This window comes from Urocampus carinirostris, chromosome 19 (assembly GCF_059441175.1).
Source record: "Urocampus carinirostris isolate Australia breed hairy pipefish chromosome 19, RoL_Ucar_1.0, whole genome shotgun sequence".
Classification (NCBI taxonomy): domain Eukaryota; kingdom Metazoa; phylum Chordata; class Actinopteri; order Syngnathiformes; family Syngnathidae; genus Urocampus; species Urocampus carinirostris.
In genome coordinates this window covers 28449342-28469491 of record NC_142367.1, presented here as the reverse complement: position 1 = coordinate 28469491, position 20150 = coordinate 28449342, and the positions used below count along the sequence as shown (strand labels likewise).

General features: G+C 40.6%; 1 protein-coding gene across 1 annotated transcript in view; it reads left to right on the top strand.

Moving 5' to 3' along the window:
- kcnc3b (potassium voltage-gated channel, Shaw-related subfamily, member 3b) overlaps positions 1 to 18446 on the top strand; it is a 101537-nt gene extending 83091 nt beyond the window's left edge. The window contains exon 6 of the mRNA XM_088324316.1: positions 16060 to 18446. The gene's annotated coding sequence lies outside the window, so the exon portion shown is untranslated. The remainder of the gene's footprint in view (positions 1 to 16059) is intronic.
- The last annotated feature ends 1704 nt before the right edge of the window (positions 18447 to 20150 follow it).

The following is a 20150-nucleotide window of genomic DNA, read 5'->3' as shown; positions in this document are numbered from 1 at the left end:
CCAAATATCATTTCTTAGTTTTCATTTTATTTTTTGCTGGCAACTGTATGGACAGCAAAGTAAGAATTTTATTGTGCAGGGAAACGGGGTTCTTTACTGTGCATACGACAATAAACACTTTGAATTGAATTGAGTTTAAAAATAGACTCATCACAGAAACATCAAGATTGTTATAAAACAAGATACCGGGAAAATATAAAGCCGCATAGCCCGTGATGGCTGCAAGTTCTCTTGCAGCCATCACGTTCAATAACGATACGCAACCATGGTCTTCTTACAACCGTGAGTGTAGTAAATCCAGGAGAGTCAAATATTTACAAATACAGAATAGTAAAACATGTTTTCTCTATGCCGTAGTGCAACCCAACATGTGATTCACATTCATCTTTTTCGGCCAATCGCAGGCTTTGTTTCGCCCCTTTAGCCTTCGCGAGCCTGTAACTGATAAAAAGGATTCGCCCCCTTTACCTCCAAATAACTTGAGCAAATAGTGACCGATTCAAATGATGATTGACACATTGGTTAGGAAATGAAACGCCGGTAGCATACACCGCGGACGACTTGGCCTTCGGGGGAAAATCGAGTCGGCGGCTGCTTGCCTTAGTTGCGAGACTTTTCCACTTAATATTGATCCACATATAAGGCGCACTGTATTATAAGGCGCATGGTCAGCTTTTGAAAAAAAGAAAGGCTTTTAGGTGCGCCTTATAGTGCGGAAAATACGGTTTACATGGATTTGGGACACAGGATTTGGCATTATTATCATTTGGCAGTTTTTTGGCTCAAAAAGGTTCCTGATTCCTAGTCTATCTATTTATGTATGTAAAGAAAGTCACAACCTCATTCTTCATCTATTTTATGTTCCGGCAAGTGTTGGAAAATTAAGAATCCTAATCGGGACAAAACTTGCATACTTCCAAAAAGGAAGCGTGAAATGGAAAACTCCGATTTATTTCTGTGGTTCCAAAAATCAGTTATGATTTATTTATCATTGATTTCTAAAAGTTCAGCCCTTGAAAAGGCATCATCAATAATGAAGCGAGCAAGCGTTTGGCTAATGTTTTTGAGCGAGTCCCACTTCAAAAAGCAAAGAAAGGGCTTCTATTTTTGCCAGGGTCAAGCTAAGCGTCATGGAAGACGGGTTTTTTTTGTCCTTGTCTTTTAAAAATGCCTTCTTTTTGTAAGTTCGCTTTATGCCTGGCTTTCTTTCTACCTTTAAATTACAACTAAAATTAAAACCCAGCTCCTTTTGTGCACTCAAGGTTTGGTACAATTTACAATAGCCACCAGAACAGGTTCTTTGTACATGAGTTGGTGTTTAGAACAATTCTCAGATTTTTATTATTTACCGTATTTTCCGCACTATAAGGCGCACCTAAAAGCCTTTATTTTTTTCAAAAGCTGACCATCCGCCTCATAATACAGTGCGCCTTATATATGGATCAATATTAAGTCGCAAAGTCTTGCAACTAATGCAACAGCCGCCGACTCGCGTTTCATTCCCTAACCAATGTGTCAATCATCATTTGAATCGGTCACTATTGGCTAAAGTTATTCGGAGGTAAAGGGGGCGGATCCTTTTTATCATTTACAGGCTCGCATAGGCTAAAGGGGCGAAACAAAGCCTGCGATTGGCCGAAAAAGACGAATGTGAATCACACGTTGGGTTGCACTACGGCATAGAGAAAATATTTTTTACTATTCTGTATTTGTAAATATTTTACACGGTTGGATTTACTACACTCACGGTTGTAAGAAGACCACGGTTATGTATCATTTTTGAACGTGATGGCTGCAAGAGAACTTAGGTGAGCTATGCGGCTTTATATTTTCCCGGTATCTTGTTTTAGAACGATCTTGATGTTTCTGCCATGAGTCTATTTTTAAACTCAATTCAATTCAAAGTGTTTATTGTCATATGCGAAGTAAAGAACCCCGTTTCCCTGCACAATCAAATTCTTACTTTGCTGTCCACACAGTTGCGAGCGAAAAAGAAAATAGAAACTGGTTCCCCTGGCGTTGTGTCCTAAATGCGGTATTTTGAAGTCAATGTCGAAGTAGAACCAAGTTGAGTAACGTCAGTAGAGTTTTTCGAGAATCGGCTTTTTCGGCTCGGCTCACTAAAAGGAACCGGCTCTTTCGGGTCCTAAACGGCTCTTCAGGTTGTTTTTGCTTCTTTCATCCCAACATGACCAAATATTATGTAAAACTATTCACAAAATGACTTAAAAGAAGGGGGGAATAGAACAAAAAAGAAAAAAAATACCAAATGAAAAAGTAGTTAAAAACTGGGAAAAAAAGAAACAAAAGGAAGAGAAAAAAAGAAGGGAAAATTTAGAAAAAAAGCCGAAAAGAAAGAAACGTAGGAAAAAAGCAAAATGTCAAGTTTTGGACATTTTTGATAATTATCTTGCCACACTTGGAATTGGTGTTGCTCACTGTTGTTTCAAGCATTGCTCACCGACTTTGTTTGAACGCTCAGACCCGTAGAAAATTAGAGGGAACATTGACTGTGATTATTTTTAAGTGTCCTTGAGCAAAATATTGAGCCAGTTGTTGCTGGTGCTGGGACATTGCTGGCCTCTATTTTAAGGGACAGTGTGTATTATTTGGCTCCACCAACTATCAAAAAAAGTGGCTTTTTTTAAAATACTCCCAGGTTGAGAGATTAGCAATTATTTCACAAAACATGAGGCCCACCTAAGATGACATCATTGTCCGCCATCTTGTTGCTAAGGGCAACGAAAACTGATAGAAAGTAAAATGGTGCGTTTTGGTTTCTTTGAATCTCTGTAGTTTGTTTTCTTCATTGTGCATTTTAACACTAGTTTTCGACTGCACTAGACCATACAGCGACATCTAGTGGTCAAATGAAACACATTGTCTCTTTAAAGATAACACAAATTCAATTAATGAAGTAAGTACAAAGGGGCCGGCAGTAGCTCAAGGGGTAGAGCGCTCGTCTTGGGATCAAGGGATCCCAGATCGAATCCCGGCTCGTCCGTGTTACATGTCGAAGTGTCCTTGGGTAAGACACTGAACCCCTATTACCCCCAATAAGCAGGTTAGCGTCTTACGTGGCTGCAATACAAGGCCGCTATTGGGAAATGTGAAGCACACTGTAAAGCGCTTTAAGAAGTCATTGACTTGAAAAGCGCTATAGAAAAACACACACATAAAACTTGCTCGGAGATAAAATACCGCCTTTAGCGTTCAAAACCTGACAAGCGCAGAGCCGAATCTAAGGCGTGCATAGCTGGAAAAAAGTTCATATCTGTAATGGTTCGGTCCTGTTTAGAAAGAGCATACTCCCTACTACACACCAACAGACCCTGTTTTGGCTGTACGGCGCTAAGGAATCCTTTATATGGAAGCTCAGTAGAACAAGCTATGCTCAGCGTTGAGACACTTTGTGATGAAAATCCACAAAACAAACTGTAAACACACCAAAGCTCTAGGAAAGCACCTAGAGCAATTTGATTGGGTGAGCAGTAGGGGTGGTGGGAGCTACGTACACACCGAAGATAAATAAGCCGGTTTCCTGGTTTGCAGTATTTGGTGACATTTTTACGGAATAACTCTGCTTGCACCTTGTTTTGAAACCATTGTTTATGTAAAGAAAATGATGGTCAAAATAAGCCTCTACTCTATTAAGTCATTTCAGGAAGGAGAGAAGTTAGTTGAGATGGGACACAGGCTCTGGCAGTATTATTTTACAAATCTGATCAAATCATCCAATGCTGAATAATTCGTGAATAATTAGTTTGTCAAATTTGCTGGGATTTGTCTTAAACTGTATCGTAGGGCTCCCTCAAAAACAAAAATCGATATATTTTGTTTTTATGGCTCTTTGGGTCAAAAAGGTTGCTTAAAGCACTCGTACATAACAATGATCAAAATACAATGACGGGTACCTTTTTTAATAAGCCTTTTGAAGCTTCTGGGTAAAACCTGTATGCTTTTTCTGTTTTAGGAAAAAAAAACCGTATCATAACTGGCATTTTCTTGTTTTGTCTTGTCTTTCTTGTCTGTGTGTCTGTCTGTAAGTATGTCTTTATCATTTCCTGCCATTCTAAAATGTCTTCCTTTTTCTAATGTGCTATTTTTGTCTTGATTGTGGATACATTGTATGAAAACTATTGTAACACGTTTTTTTGTTTGTTACACACAATATTGTAAACCCACGTGGTGAAATATAGCTACGGGCTACGAGAAATCTGGCAGTCTGATAAATGTGCCGAGGTTGTCGGGCTCGTCGCTGCGGCTAGCTCCCATTTCGAGCCCGGCTCTGGAAAACTATGAGGCCCCGGGCCCCTTGCGCCGTTGTCGGTCCCCCATCCCTTCCATTTTGTAGCACGAGTCGGGATGCCGCAAAATGCTGCAAGATACGCCGTTGCTAGCGTCAAAAATGGCCCGAGGCACGCTCAAAACCTATAGCAATAAGATCACGTAAATGTGAATGTAGACAAAATGACCTCCCGTCTTGTGATTCTTCATAATGCATGCGCAGGTTCAGAAAATAGGCTTTAAAAAATGTAAGGATAAGTTTACTTTTTATCAGACAGATGTAAGCACTGTTGCCGATAAACGGGGTTTGGGTAGGGTTACTTTAACTTGAAGACAAAAAAAATAAATAGGAATCAAATGATGACTCACAACACGTGGTAAGCTTTCTCTCCTGGCTTTGATCTCTTTGATCTCCGGCAAAACGGACATCAAATGCGAAAGAAACAAAATGAAAATCAATCCGACATCATTTTTGCCGTTCCATGTCTTCCGTTACTCCCCAAGCCTGCACAAAATGGAGTCATTTTATTCCTATTTACTTTCTTTTGTCTTTTATTAGCATATTTGGTATTGGAGTAATCCAAAAGTAATTGAAAGTAATCCAGTTCAAGTAACCCTACCCAACCCTGCCGATAGAGATAAAATGATTCCCTGTTTTGATAGCACATGAGTTGATCTCCCCAACCTTTTCCCAGCAAATGTGAATATATTGCGTAAGAAAACTGTGTATGCCGTACTGTTAAGCTCAAAGTTCAAAATAAGGAAAGAAAAACAGGGAGAGAAGCCTTAAGACAGGGGTGTCAAACTGGTTTTAGCTGGGGGCCACAAATGCTATAAAAAGTCTCATGGGGGCCGGACTAGTAAGTTTAAGAGAAAGAGAGAGGGAGAAAAAGAGAGGGAGGGAAAGAGAGAGCGATAAACAGATAGGGAGAACAAGGGAGACAGAGTAACTGAGAGAAAAAGAAAGCAGAATAGAGATATGAATGGAGAAGAGGGGGAAATGAATATAGAGAGAAAAAGAAAGTGAAAAAAGAGAAAGATAAAAAGAATAAGAGAAGTGAAACGACAGAAAGAAAAAGTCAGCAAGAGAAAAAGAGACGAGAGAGAGAGAGAGAGAGAGCAAGAGAGAGAGAGATGTATAGATAGATGTATAGAGAGAGAGAGAGAGAGAGAGAGATGCATAGAGAGAGAGAGAGAGAGAGAGAGAGAGAGAGAGAGAGAGAGAGAGAGAGAGAGAGAGAGAGAGAGAGAGAGAGAGAGAGAGAGAGAGATGAGAGAGAGAGAGAGAGAGAGAGAGAGAGAGAGAGAGAGAGAGAGAGAGAGAGAGAGAGAGAGAGAGAGAGAGAGAGAGAGAGAGAGAGAGAGAGAGAGAGAGAGAGAGAGAGAGAGAGAGAGAGAGAGAGAGAGAGAGAGAGAGATGCATAGATAGAGAGAGAGAGAGAGAGAGAGAGAGAGAGAGAGAGAGAGAGAGAGAGAGAGAGAGAGATGCATAGATAGAGAGAGAGAGAGAGATGGAGATAGATGTATGGATAGATGTATAGATAGATAGATAGATGTATAGAGAGAGAGAGAGAGAGAGAGAGAGAGAAATAAATACAAGTACAGCATCTTTGTTCGAGGCACCTGAGAGAGGGTGAGAAAGAAAGAAAGAAAGAGGGTGAGAAAGAAAGAGAAAAATAGAAAGAGAATTAAAGTGTAAATTAGAGAGAGAAAATAGAAAGAGAGCCAGACAGAGAAAAAGAAAGAGTGAGAGAGAAAAGAGAAAAAGAGAGAAAAGAGAAAAAGAGAGGGAAAAGAGAGTGAACATGAGAAAGAAAAAGAGGGGGGGGATAAATAAAAAAGAAGTAAGTCAGAGAGAAATGGAAAAATACTACCACCATTGTTTTGCAAGTATTACTTGGCTTTGGTGACATCCGGTGGAAACATTTAAAACTACAGTTCATCTTCCTCTTGCGCTTCTCTCACTGTTGTCTCGCGGGCCGGATTTAAACCATCGGTGGACCTGATCTGGCCCGCGGGCCGCCTGTTTGACACCTGTGCCTTAAGATAAGAAAGTCCAACCAGTCCTAAAGGCCCTTCCCTGAGCCCTTTGTTTTTATGACATCTCCTACGTTACAAAAGCAATATCTGCCCGAAAGGGTGCGGGAATCAAAGAACAGCAACATGATTGGCCGATAGCGTCAACGACATGATAGTCAAAACAAGTGCGTGACAACAAAATAACGTCCTGTTAACTCCCATTTGCGGCTGTCCAATCATAAAACAGAATCAACTTATTAAACATCATAAAATACATTGGCCACAAAAAAAGATAAATAGAATTTAAAGAAAGGATCACGTAGACACGAAAATAGGCTTGATCATCGGACAAATGTATCTCCTTTACATATGCAAAGAAAGTGCAATATTATTTTATGCTGGAGAGCAACGTGTGCACACAATGTATATTTGTAAATATATCTCTCCAAAAACAAAAAATGAACCAATTGCTGTACTCCGTTTCGGGTTTATTTAAATAACAAGTTTTACTTTCTTTTTGACCTCGGTTCTTGGATGATGCTTCCGTTTTGTTGAGACTGACACGTCACGACTGCTTTTTTGTTAAAATGGGAAATTACCGCAAATTCCGGACTATAAAGCGCACCTGATTATAAGCCGCACCCACCACATTTTAAGAGGAAAACCGATGTTGTACTTACACAAGCCGCGCCTGTATATAAGCCGCATGCGCCCACATTAAAAGATGTAACACAAACACAAAATTAACCCAAACCCGACTTTATATCCCGCGCTTGAAACTAAATGTCCTTCTTTTTGGGGTTTTTTTTTGGTTTGAAAAAATGTATTGACACTTTTAACAGCAAATAAACAATATGAGGTTTGAACAATTTTTCTCGACACTTTTAACAGCAATTAAGCATATTCACAATTTCGTTGTATCATTTTCTAACAACATGACGTTTGAACAATTTTTGTCGACATTTCCAACAGCAATTAAACACATTCACAATTTCATTCTATCATATTCCAACAATATGAGGTTTGATCGACACTTTTAACAGCAATTAAATACATTCACAATTTCATTATATAATTTTCTAACGATATGAGGTTTGTACAAGACCACATTTTTTTTGTTTGAACAAATTTATTGACACTTTTAACAGCAAATAAACAATGTGAGGTTTGAGCATTTTTTCTCGACAATTTTAACAGCAATTAAGCATATTCACAATTTTGTTATATCTGACAATATGACGTTTTAACAATTTTTTCCTTCATTAAAGTACACAGTCCAAAAATCACAGCCGGCAAATGGAATGGAAAATGATACCGGTACTTAAGGTTTGATGCAGACCTGCAGAGTCCGGGTCCTGTTGAAAGTTATCCAAGGAAAAAAGTGTATATTTCCAAAGGTAAGGGTGGGAAAAATATATATCCACTATTGTCCGCCACGTCCACAAACAGTTTCCTCACCTTTACCCCACCACCCGTCACCCCGCGTTTGTTCCGCCCCTTCTTTTTCATTCGCCCGTGCAAAACATATCAGAATAAGTGTCTCAAATAAATACATGACAAAAATATACAGTTTCAAATACATATTATACATGGTTACACATATTTACAAAGAAAGACGGTACACAGAGAGAGTTTTCAAAGCTTTAATAATAATAATATAGCTTTGACAGGGCAGTTAATGGTAGCAACACGCGAGCGCCGCTGGCGGCCGTTAGAAAATTTACATAAATTGGCCGCATCACTGAATAGGCCACAGGGTTGAAAGTTAGGGGAAAAAAGGAGCGGCTTATAGTCCGGAATTTACGGTAAATGAATGAATGCATTGCTAACGTGTACAACTCCAAGCTGCTTTTTGCAGTTTAAGCATGATCTGCAATGTTGTTTTTTTTCAGTCCAAAGAAATGTCCTTGTGTCTTGTATTACACTTGTTTTTTGTTGTTGTTTTATGAAAACGTGTTTTGTTTTTTTGTTTTCTTCTGAAATCTTGTATTTGTTGACAAATATGGTAAATTCTTTGGGGGAAAAAAAAAACGAAAAACAGACATGTAAGTGCCTCTGTGAGGCTCCACGAAGCTCTGATGTCATTTTAGGAGTTCACGCTAATTAGCTAGATTTAACTAGCTACAGTAGAAGTACTGTACTTTAAAATCCACGCGGCACATGCGGGTACATCGTATTCATCATGTTCATATCTGTATGTACACGTGTGAATACATTAAAGTCGTATAAAACACAATTGATGCATTTTGTGAGAAAAGTTACGTCCAACTGTGTATTTTTATTTCCTGTTTTTCTTTCCCGCCTGAGTCTCTTCAATAACTTCAATATTTGCCTTTGAGGTGTTTTTGTCAGTACCACGTCAACAACATACTCTACAGTGAAGCGACGTGCGGTGACGTTCGTGTCCGGTGAGACGGTCCAATTCACAAATAAATCCACGTACCGTGAATTCCGGACTATAGAGCGCACCTGATTATAAGCCGCACCCACTATATTTCGTGAGGAAAAGCGATTTTGTACATACACAAGCCGCACCTGTATATTAGCTGCATGCGCCCACATTGAAAATATGCAACACAAACACGAAATTAACCCTTACCCGATACAGTTCAAAAAACACAGCTGGCATAATGAACGGAAAATGATACCGGTAGTTATCATTTAATGCAGACCTGCAGAGTCCAGTTGAAAATAATCCAAGGAAAAATGTGTATATTTCCAAAGGGTAAGGGTGGGAAAAATATATATCCACTATTGTCGGCCGCGTCCACAAACACGTCTCACCTTTACTCCACTTCCCGTCAGCCCCCGTTTGCCCCGCCCCTTCTTTCTCATTTGCTCGTACAAAACATATCAGAATAAGTTTCTAAAATAAATACATTACAAAAATATACAGTTGCAAATACATATTATACATGGTTACACATATTTACAAAGAAAGACGGTACACCGAGAGAGTTTTCAAAGCTTTAATAATGATATTATAACTTTCATCCCAAACCGTGCCTGTGAAGGGTGGCGACACGCTACTAGAAACACGCTCGCAACACAGTAAACAGCATTGTTAAAAGAACATAACGTACTTGAAATAAGCACGGTAAACCGTCCTTATCTTTCTCTTTATAACTAACGTCATCAAAGTTGTCTTCCTTCAACATGGGAAAGAGACTTTGTCATAGACATAGTCCCACGCTCCCTTATTCAACAACACGCTAGCATCACGCTCGAAAAGTAATTCCTATTTCTGACTGCTGGACTGCGTTTAGCTTGAAAGTTGCGTCATGTGCCTTTGTTTTTGCAATTTGCATGACGAGGATATGTCCACGCTAATTTAATTTGTGCACAAGCTAAGAAGTTGCAGTCTTCCTCGGCACATGTATTCCACCGGTCTAAATCTTACCTTTTGTACTCGAGCGCCGCTGGTGGCCGTTAGGAAAATGACATAAATTGGCCGCATCACTGAATAAGCCGCAGGGTTGAACGTTTGGGTAAAGAGTAGCGGCTTATAGTCCGGAATAAACGGTATATCTTATTTATCATTCTATTGGCAGACTAAGAAAATGAAGCATACACACAAATGTTTTGTTGACCTCCATTGGTAAATGTAGTCTATGTGCTGCCCCTTTTGGACAAAATTCTCCCTCACAAAGTCCATAAAATAACTGGATGGCTTGAGCTGCTGTTAGCATGCTAATAGTATCACAAATTTCCTGGACAGCCACCATGTCGCGCATCTATAGATCTCAGCCCTTTAATATGTGATGTATTAACACTGTCTTTAGAAATTTCTTCCCGTATGCGTTGATCTGTTGCCTCGTTAGCGACGCTACAGTGTCGAAAAGGATTTTGGGGTTATTCTTTTGTGCCGCAATCACCTTCAACAATAGGCTGATTTTGCAGAGGCAAGGGCTGCTTTATACTTTAACAAGCTGTCACACCAGGTTTGACGGAAAACCTCAAGCTTGGTAGGGCGCCATTTTCTTTCAGATTTCCAGCATTCTTGTTTAAGCGATCTAGTTTCATCAGTAAACGAAGGCGTGCGTCTTTTAGGTCCTGATTTAAGCCGTAGGGGCGCTACTGAATCCAGGACAGTAGCCAGGGTAGCATTAAACTCATTCATGAGTGAGTCAATAGAGCCTTTATATAAAGGAAACGGCGCAACTACTCCTGAAAGAAGATCAGAGAGCTCAGAAACTATGCCAGTGCTTATATTGCGTCCGATAAATCCTTCCGTTTTTAATACAACATTTAGCCAGCGCCTCAAATGTAACTAAATAATGATCAGAAATAACGGTAGTACACGGTAAAACGTTTAAGGTTGAAACTCCTCGAGTCAGAACCAAGTCTAGCGTGTTTCGTCACATACCGGACTTGACTTAAAATGTTACATAATGTATTCATAATATTCATAATATGATGTGAAATCCAAAAATGGAGGATTTAAATGTAACCATTAAAAATATTTTCAACTCCCAGCTGCCTAACAACAAGTTCGAGAAAAACACTGTAAAGTAAGACTAAATTTGAGTACGAAAGAAAGGGAAATGCAGGACTCCTTTTTCTAAAAGGAGTATTGTAAAAATGACCTAGAACATACATTCGACTATACAAAAGTGTTTTGGTCTTTCAACCGCTTGTTTTTTGGACTTTAACGCGGAATCAAAATTGCCATTTTAAATATTCCCTTATTTTATATTATTCGTATTGCCTCACCTGCGCCCCCCTACTGCACGTCACTGCCTCACATACAGGGTTGGGTAGGATTACTTTAACTGGATTACTTTTGGATGACTTTTGGATGACTCCAATACCAAATATGCTCATAAAAGACAAAAGAAAACTAAATATGAATCAAATGATGACTCACAACACATGGTAAGCTTTCTCTCCTGGCTTTGATCTCCGGCAAAACGAACATAAAATGCCACAGAAACAAAATGAAAATCAATCCAAACAGCTTGCCAACATCATTTTTGCCGTTCCGGGTATTCCGTTACTCCCCAAGCCTGCACAAATTATATTGATTTTATTCATATTTAGTTTCTTTCGACTTTTATGAGCATATTTGGTATTGGAGTCATCCAAAAGTCATTGAAAGTAATCCAGTTCAAGTAACCCTACCCAACCCTGCTCACATATGTATCCAAAATTTCAAGTCCGTTTCAACATGTTTTCATGCAAGAAAAAAACCCGACATGCACTGATGACTGAGCTCAAATAGTTTCAAAAATAATATTCTTAAATCAATTCATTTGACACTGAAATTCAATATCAGTGAAATTTGCATCCAGTCTGGCTCGGACCCATTCGGATCAAGTGCTGAGTGCAGACCTGCAAAGGTTAATACACCATCACCCCAAAAACCCCAAAAGCAAATATTGAATAGCTCAGGATTTCCCTTTAAGGTTTCATGTGTTTCCAAGCAGGTCTTTCTCCAAGTGGCCACGGCAGAAGACGAGGAAGCCAAAGAACCGCGACAACAAAACTCTCGACGTGATGTTTGTCCAAAAGACTTGATCAGTTGTGATTTTTGTACTACAGTGGAACCTGGGTTTTCGAAGGCCTCTCAGTTCGAACGAATCGGTTCTCGAGCAAAAATTTCGAGAAATTCTCGCTTCGCTTTTCGTTCAAATAAATCGGAGTTCGAACGCCGGTACGCTAGGGGCGACGCTGAGCGGCGTACGAGTGTCGATTGCCCCCACCCCTCGTGAAGAACTGTTGTCACGGCAACGCGCACTCCTTTTTGCTTTCGTTTTGAATATCGGTGAACGGAGTGTTTTAACCCCTAATGATGCCTCGGAAGAAGCTCGGTGCAAGCAGCAAAGTTGCTACAGGTGAAAAAAGAGGAGTAGTGCGTACAACTATTGCATTTAAGAAAGCAATAATAGCAAAATATGAAGAAGGTGTGCGAGTTTCCCTTCTTTCAGGAATACAGCATGGCTTCTGCCGACCGGTAAGAAATCCTATTCATAATTCTTTTCTTTATCCTTTAACCGCTCACCACTTGTTGTGGAGACCCGGGTGCTAAATGACGTGTAAACCACCTGATTTTTTTATTTTTACACGTTCATGTTAGCGTCATCTTTCGTACGGAAGATGACGCTAACGCGAACGTACGATTAGCCTGGGTTAGCTTCATGTTTACGTTCATGGTAAACATTCAGGGTGTTGGAACGGATTAAAACAATTTACATTATTTTGAATGGGAAAAATGATTTCGGTGATCGAACTAATCGGTTTTCGAACAGGGTTCTGGAACCGATTATGGTCGAGAACCCAGGTTCCACTGTACTTCTCAAGATGGTTCTCTGTCCCGGCATTTTGCAACACCAAGTATTCATTCATCTTTCATTCATTCGACATGTTTTTGTGTGTCTATCGATCAGAAAATATTGGCGGAAGGAAAATGTACACACTTCTGCCCGCACCCTCCGCTGACACCCGTATTCCGGGAATATTTAGTGTGCTAACAAAATGGTTATATTTACTGGGGATAGCTAAATTTGCTTATGTCACTGTTTGTGTTTTTGTTATTGAAAGTCACCAATCTTGCTGAACGGCTTTCCCTAGTCTTCAAAATGTTGCATTTTATTCTGACAGTTAATCGGCAGTATCCACAGGTAATGCCAATTACTTCCTTACTTGATTGAATGCCAGTAAAAAAAAAAAAAGAGTTCAACGTGAAAAATTGCAATTGGAAAATGGAAGCGCTGCTTGGTTTATATCAGCTGAACACTCCTATAAACCAACAAACCTCTCAATGGCTGAACTTGTGATATCATGTACCGTATTTTCCGGACTACAAGTCGTTCCGGAGCGTAAAAATGCATCATTAAGAAGGAAAAAAAACGGATGTAGGTCGCACCTGGAGTATAAGTCGCAATTTTGGGGGACATTGATTTGAGAAAATCCAACAGCAAAAACATGCACGTCATCTTGAATGGCAATTTCGAATCAACAGGCTGAAAAGATAGATAGATAGATAGATAGATAGATAGATACTTTATTCATCCCCGAAGGGAAATTCACATTTCCAGCAGCATCCCTGAGCTGAGAAACAATACAATAATAAAGCCAAAAGAATACAATATACAAATACCCAGTGTGACGTGCTAATACCCAACGTAGCATCTTGTATAGAGTATTTAAATAGTGCTACATAAAATACACACTGCAATAAAAGTACGGTAATATGCAATGTAGGGGGTTTGGTTTCATGTGGGCCTTTACTCCGCCAGGTGGAGTTAAAGAGCCTCATGGCATGAGGAAGAAAAACAATAAGAATAAGTCTACAGTATACAAACATTACATGACTCACATGCCTGCTCATCAGGGTTGGGTAGGGTTACTTGAACTGGATTACTTTCAATGACTTTTGGATGACTCCAATACCAAATCTGCTCATAAAAGACAAAAGAAACTCAATAGGAATCAAATGATGACTCACAACACGTGGTAAGCTTTCTCTCCTGGCTTTGATATCCTTACTAACAACGTGTACAAACCCTGGGATTGGTTACTAAGTAATCCAGGTGGTAAAAAAAAAGTACTTTTTAAATGAACTTCCTACAAACTAAGTATTTTGTTTCCAGTTTTTGCGCCCAACACTGTTCACCAACCAGGGTTGGGTAGGGTTACTTGAACTGGATTACTTTCAATGACTTTTGGATTACTCCAATACCAAATATGCTAATAAAAGACACAAGAAACTAAATATGAATCAAATGATGACTCACAACACGTGGTAAGCTTTCCCTCCTGGCTTTGATCTCTTTGATCTCCGGCAAAACGAACATCAAATGCGCCAGAAACAAAATGGAAAGAAATCCAAACAGCTTTTTGCAGTTCCATGTATTCCGTTACTCCCCAAGCTTGCACAAAATTGAGTCACTTGATTCCTATTTAGTTTCTTTTGTCTTTTATTAGCATATTTGCTATTGGAGTAATCCAAAAGTAATTGTAAGTAATCCAGTTAAAGTAACCCTACCCAACCCTGCTGCTAATGTAACATATTAAGAGTTATTTAGATAACATTGGCATTAAGAACTATCAGCTTGCCACCAAATTACTAAATCTGATGAAATCTTCATCCTCTTTGTCACTTTTACCGGTAAACAACTCCTCCGATTAGGTACAATAAGTCGCTTTCTTTTTCTGCTTCTACGCCGTGTACGTCAGACTCATCGTTACCTCCCTTTTTCGCCAGTTCCTTACAAGCTCCAAATGACAACTTTCACTATTTGCAGCTTGTAATTTGCAGGCAATGTTCCCTCTAAACTGCGCGCGTGCGCAATTGCGCACTGCCTGCACATTCTCAGCGCACTAGAAAATCGAGCCAGCGCACAAAAATCAGGGCTCGAAATTGCTAATTAAGAAGCGAATTAAGTCAAAGGTACAGTGCATTAAGGTAAAAATACACGGGTTCCCCTGACGCTGTGGTCTAAATGCGGTATTTGGAAGTCAAGGTCTAAGTAGAACGAAGTTAAGTAAAGTCAGTAGAGTTTTTCGAGAACCGGCTTCTTCGGCTCGGCTCACTAAAGAGAACCGGCTCTTTCGGATCCCAACCGGCTCTTCGGGTTGTTTTTGCTTCTTTAATCCCTACACGACCAAATATTATGTAAAATTGTGCACAAAATGACTTAAAGGAAGCAGGGGAAATAGAACAAAAAAGAAAAAAAGACCTAAATGAAAAAGGAGTGAAAAGCTGAGAAAAAATAAACAAAAGGAAGAGAAAAAAGAAGGGAAAATTCAGGAAAAATAACAGAAAAAAAAGAAAAGAAAGAAACGTAGCAAAAAAGTAAATGGAGAACAAAAAGAAAAAAGTAACAGCTCGGAAAAAATAAACACAATGAGATTTTTTTAAAGGAATTTAAAAAAACAGAAAAAAAACAGGGAAAAAGAAGAAAAAGTTTGTGTTGCATTCAAATCATTTCCAATGATATCAAGTGAATCTTGTTGCCAACATTGTACTTCTACTAACAAATGTGATTAAGTACAGTTCTGTATCTTGCAACCGACTCAATAAGCCCCCAAAAATGTTAATATTATGCGATAAAATATATCAGGAAATAAAAAGAAATGGAAATCTCCTGAAAGAATTGTAAGAACAAACAACATTTGTAGGCAATAGTACATGAGTCCATTCATTCAAAAGAGAAAAATCATTTTGCATTGCCGGAAACTCAGCAAAATGTAAGTTGATGTCAAGTTTTGGACATGTTTGATAATGACTTTGCCACACTTGGGATTACCGTTGCTCACTGTTGCTTCGAGCGTTGCTCACCGACTTTGTGTGAACGCTCAGACCCGTAAGGAAAATTAGAGGGAACATTGTTTGCAGGATTTTTTTCCCGGTGCCATTTTTGTTGAGTTGTTTTTATAAATGACCGCTGTTGTGCTGAGAAAGGTCCGCCCCGCATGAAACGACCCCCTAGTTACTACAACGACTTTGTATCTCAATTTTGGGGAATGTACTAGATCATTAAAACAGAGCATTTTACGGCACAACAGGGCAAGGTCGAAATGATCAACAAAGGGGACCTGTGGCGGTTTAGTGTAAAATGATATATCCCGTAATAACGTGTTCATAATTTCACATATAAGTTGCACCAAAGTATAAGTCGCACCCCCGGCCAGACTACGTAAAAAAAAACGGCGACTTATATTCCTGAAAATACGGTACTGAGTTTCTTCTCTCACATGATTTTGTGTCTGAGTGTGATTATTCATGACTTTCTGTTTTTGTCTTCACAGTGTTAAGTTTCTAGCGTTGGCCTTCTCTCTGTAACGAGGAGTCATTAAGCGGTTAAAACGTATTTGCGGCGGAAGCCTCATAGGCGGCGAGTGTGACGTGGATGGACGTTTTAAAGGAGATCTTTGAGGTGACGAGAGGGAACGAAAGAAAAAGCGGGGCCTCGCATTTTAATCACGAATTCCGACAATTCACACGGTCCTCTCCCGCTCGCATCGTTACCAAAGTAGCCTGTCAGGAGTCGGAGCGCCACATTTTTTGACATCTGTCTGACAGACTCTCTTATTTTCCCCGACCCCTTTTGAGCAAATGGACTGAGCACTGCACTGGCACACTTTTTGGGAGGACACATTCCAGATGACATCACCTGCCACCGTCATTGTGGAACCAGGAGGGGAAAAAAAAAACAACGGTCGTCCCCGTAAGGGACGGAACGAACAATGTAGCATCTCCGCTAACACCGTAGCATCTGTTGGCCAGGAAAGGACTTGACATAACAGTCTAGAGCGAGTGCGAGTGGATTGTTAAGAGATCACGGCCTTCACACCCCGAGAGTACATGAGAGACAGAGTTTTTAACCTTCAAGGAGAATTACAATCCAATCCATCACCCGCATAAAGACCAAGTTTAGCACTCGCCTCTGAAACTTTGTCTTCCATTCCCGTCTATAAAACGCAATCCTAAACGGAGCCCTCGTAGCATTTGCATCCGATGCGATTTGACCTTCGCTTTGCCCCGATGTTACGAGACTTTTTCTTTCATGTACCGCAAAGGGGGTTAGGCTTTGAGGGGAGGCCCGACGATGTCATCTAGATGAGGAGAAACGAGTCCACTCGGGCTTGAACTGCCACTCGCATCCGCTCGCCTTTTAAGTCAAGCACATTGAAACAAAATTAGAACTCTTCCGGTCGGAGCAGAGAAGAGACGACTCTCGTCAGTCTCCGCTGTGATCCCGAGTCGGCTCGGATCGTAAGGAAGGGGAAAGTAGACCTCGCCACCCCTGCCCCCCTGCCACGAGGACACTTTTTACACCCATCGGGACGGATTTGAAAGGGACCAATCCGATTAACGATCCCCCGAAACACACAAAGGCCTACACTGCCAACGAGGCACAAGAACCACCAGATGAATACTGCCCAAAATGTCTCCGCGGCATCTCTTGCTGCCGACGGGCTGTTCCACTGGCGCGCGGATGTTACGACCGGGGTGGCGCAGTAAGCGGAGCCATATAGAAGCAGACGTGGACCAAGTATTGAGCGGGTGTATGTGTAAAAAAAAAAAGAGCAAATCTATATTTTGATAAAACAAATCTTGCTATGGCAAAGGATGCTGGTCCTTGACGGAATAAGAGAAAAAATATCAGAAAACGGGACAATCTGCCTCGAAAATACAAAGAATCCCGGGGGGATAACGGCAAAGGACTTCAGTTGGCCAGTAAGGGGAGCGCGCAAAGACATACTCATGCATCAAAGAGAAGGAACGGACCCTCCGATTCAACAAACAGGGAGAAAAAAAAAAGGATGCGTATTTGTAACTTTGTTTACCAGCATGACTACTTTGCATGACTGTCTTTTCTGCAAACCCTTAGTTGAAGACAAGGGTGCTAGCGATACAAAATAACATATATATCAAATGAATTTAAAAAAAAAAAAAGGTTATATGCAATCCATGTTTAAAAAAAAAAGATTCTAACGAAAGAGAAGATCTATTTTGTTTTGAAAAGATCAAAAAATGTGAATATTGAAATGTATGTTTGCAAGGTACGCCCTAAGCTATGTTTTGTTTAAGGAAATCTCCCTGCTACTACTGCCCTACTTTCCTCATTCCGGTGTTTCGCGTCGCTACTATCATCGTTCGAGGACTTTTAACATTTTATAGTTTCCCCACATCTCGTTCGACTTCATCACCATCATTCGAGACTTTGCTGGCTCGCGTGCAAAGTCCAAACGTTTGCGCAAGGACCGTAGCAGCAGCAGCAGCGGCAGCCACTCAACATTCAAACGAGCTCTCTGTACTTTGACCGCTTGAGTAACATTCATCATTTGCATTATCATTTTTTTTCCTTTGGCAATAATAGAAGAGAAGTTAAGATATGCCTGTAGCATGGCAAACTGGACCGTGTAGCTTTGAGATTTCATTTCTTTGGGGTCTCAGTGGAAACCTTCAAGGCCAAAGCAAATGCTGTATACAAGTGTACCACAGAGCGATTGACATTTTTCGAATATGTTTAGACGACCAAATGCCTAAAAATGCCATCTTTATCTAGATAGATAGATACTTTATTCATCCCCGAAGGGAAATTCACATTTCCAGCAGCATCCCTTCGCTGAGAACAATACAATAATAAAGCAAAAAGAATACGATATACAAATACCCAATTTGACGTGCTAATACCCAACGTAGCATCTTGTATAGAGTATTTAAATAGTGCTACATAAAATACATATTGCAATAAGATTCGGTAATATGCAATGAAGGTGGTGTGGTTTACTGTGGGCTTTTACTCTGCCGGGTAGAGTTAAAGAGCCTCAAGGCATGAGGAAGAAAAGATCTCTTCAGTCTGTCCGTAGTACAAGACAGTGAGAGCAGTCTGTCGCTGAAACTGCTCTTCTGTCTTGGGATAATGCTGTGTAGTGGATGCGATGGATTGTCCATGATTGACCTCAGCTTTTCCAGTGCCCGTCTCTCAGCTACTGTTGTTAGGCTGTCCAGTTCTTTGCCCACAACAGAGCTGGCTTTCCTAGCCAGTTTATTGAGACGAGAGGCATCCTTCTTCTTGACGCTGCCTCCCCGACACGCTGTCGCATAGAAGAGGGCTCTTGCCACAACTGTCTCATAGAATATTTTCAGGAGCTTTTTGCAGATTTTGAAGGAGGCCAGCCTTCTGAGGAAGTCAAGTCGGCTTTGCGCTTTCCTACATAGAGCTTCTGTGTTGGCGGTCCAGTCCAGTTTGTTGTCCAGCTGCTTTCCCAGGTATTTGTAGGTCTGGACAAATTCTACACATTCTCCTTTGATAGTTACGGGAACCGGGTGAGTTCTGGTTCTCCTGAAGTCCACCACCATCTCCCTGGTCTTGGTGGTGTTCAGGTGCAGGTAGTTTGCGTCGCTCCATCGGACAAAGTCCCGAATCCATTTCCTGTACTCCTCCTCCTGCCCATTTCTGATACATCCCACGATCGCAGTGTCGTCGGCAAACTTTTGCACATGGCGGGACTCAGAGTTGTACTTAAAGTCCGATGTATACAGAGTGAATAGGAACGGAAAGAGCACGGTCCCCTGCGGAGATCCCGTGCTGCTAACCACAGTGTCCGTTGTACAGCCCCACTGTTTCACATACTGGGGTCTGCCTGTCAGGTAGTCAGTAATCCATTCTACAAGGTGTGAGCTAACTCCCATCTCTGTCAGTTTCCTACTCAGTAGCAGAGGCTGTATGGTATTGAAGGCACTGGAGAAGTCCAAAAATGTAATCCTCATTAGTGTATGATCTTATCTAATATGATCATTGCCTGACCAATGTTCCTTAGCTTCTGTGCTAGCGCCACAGCACGTAAAACAAGATAAAAAAGAAAGGGGGAACTGACCTGAGGCCAAAGAGACGAGTGTGTAGTGGATGTACCCCACCCGTCACAGATTAGGAGCCCAAAATGAGGGCACATATTAGAAAGGGTTGCCTTCAGAGCCTGCCTTTTTCCAGTTACCGTATTTTCCGCACCATAGGGCGCACCGGGTTATAGGGCGCACCCCCGAAAAAATAGTTTTTGGTCCTATATCTTCCGTACATAAGGCGCACCGGATTATAAGGCGCTACAATGGGAACGTGGACACAGTTAGATAGTTCAGTTCAACTTATTACCCCCTTAACATTCCCAAAGCTTGCAAAGAAGCAAATACGGTGTCCGTACAGTGTCACTCAAATGCGTTGTTCCAAATATCATTCGGAAGGTTAAAGTCTTGGGATTCAAGAAATGCCAACCATTACTTAGTTTCTATTTTCTTTTTCGCTCGCAACTTTACTGTGCATATGACAATAAACACTTGGAATTGAGTTTGATTTAAAAAAAATGACCCATCACAGAAACATCGATATCACTCT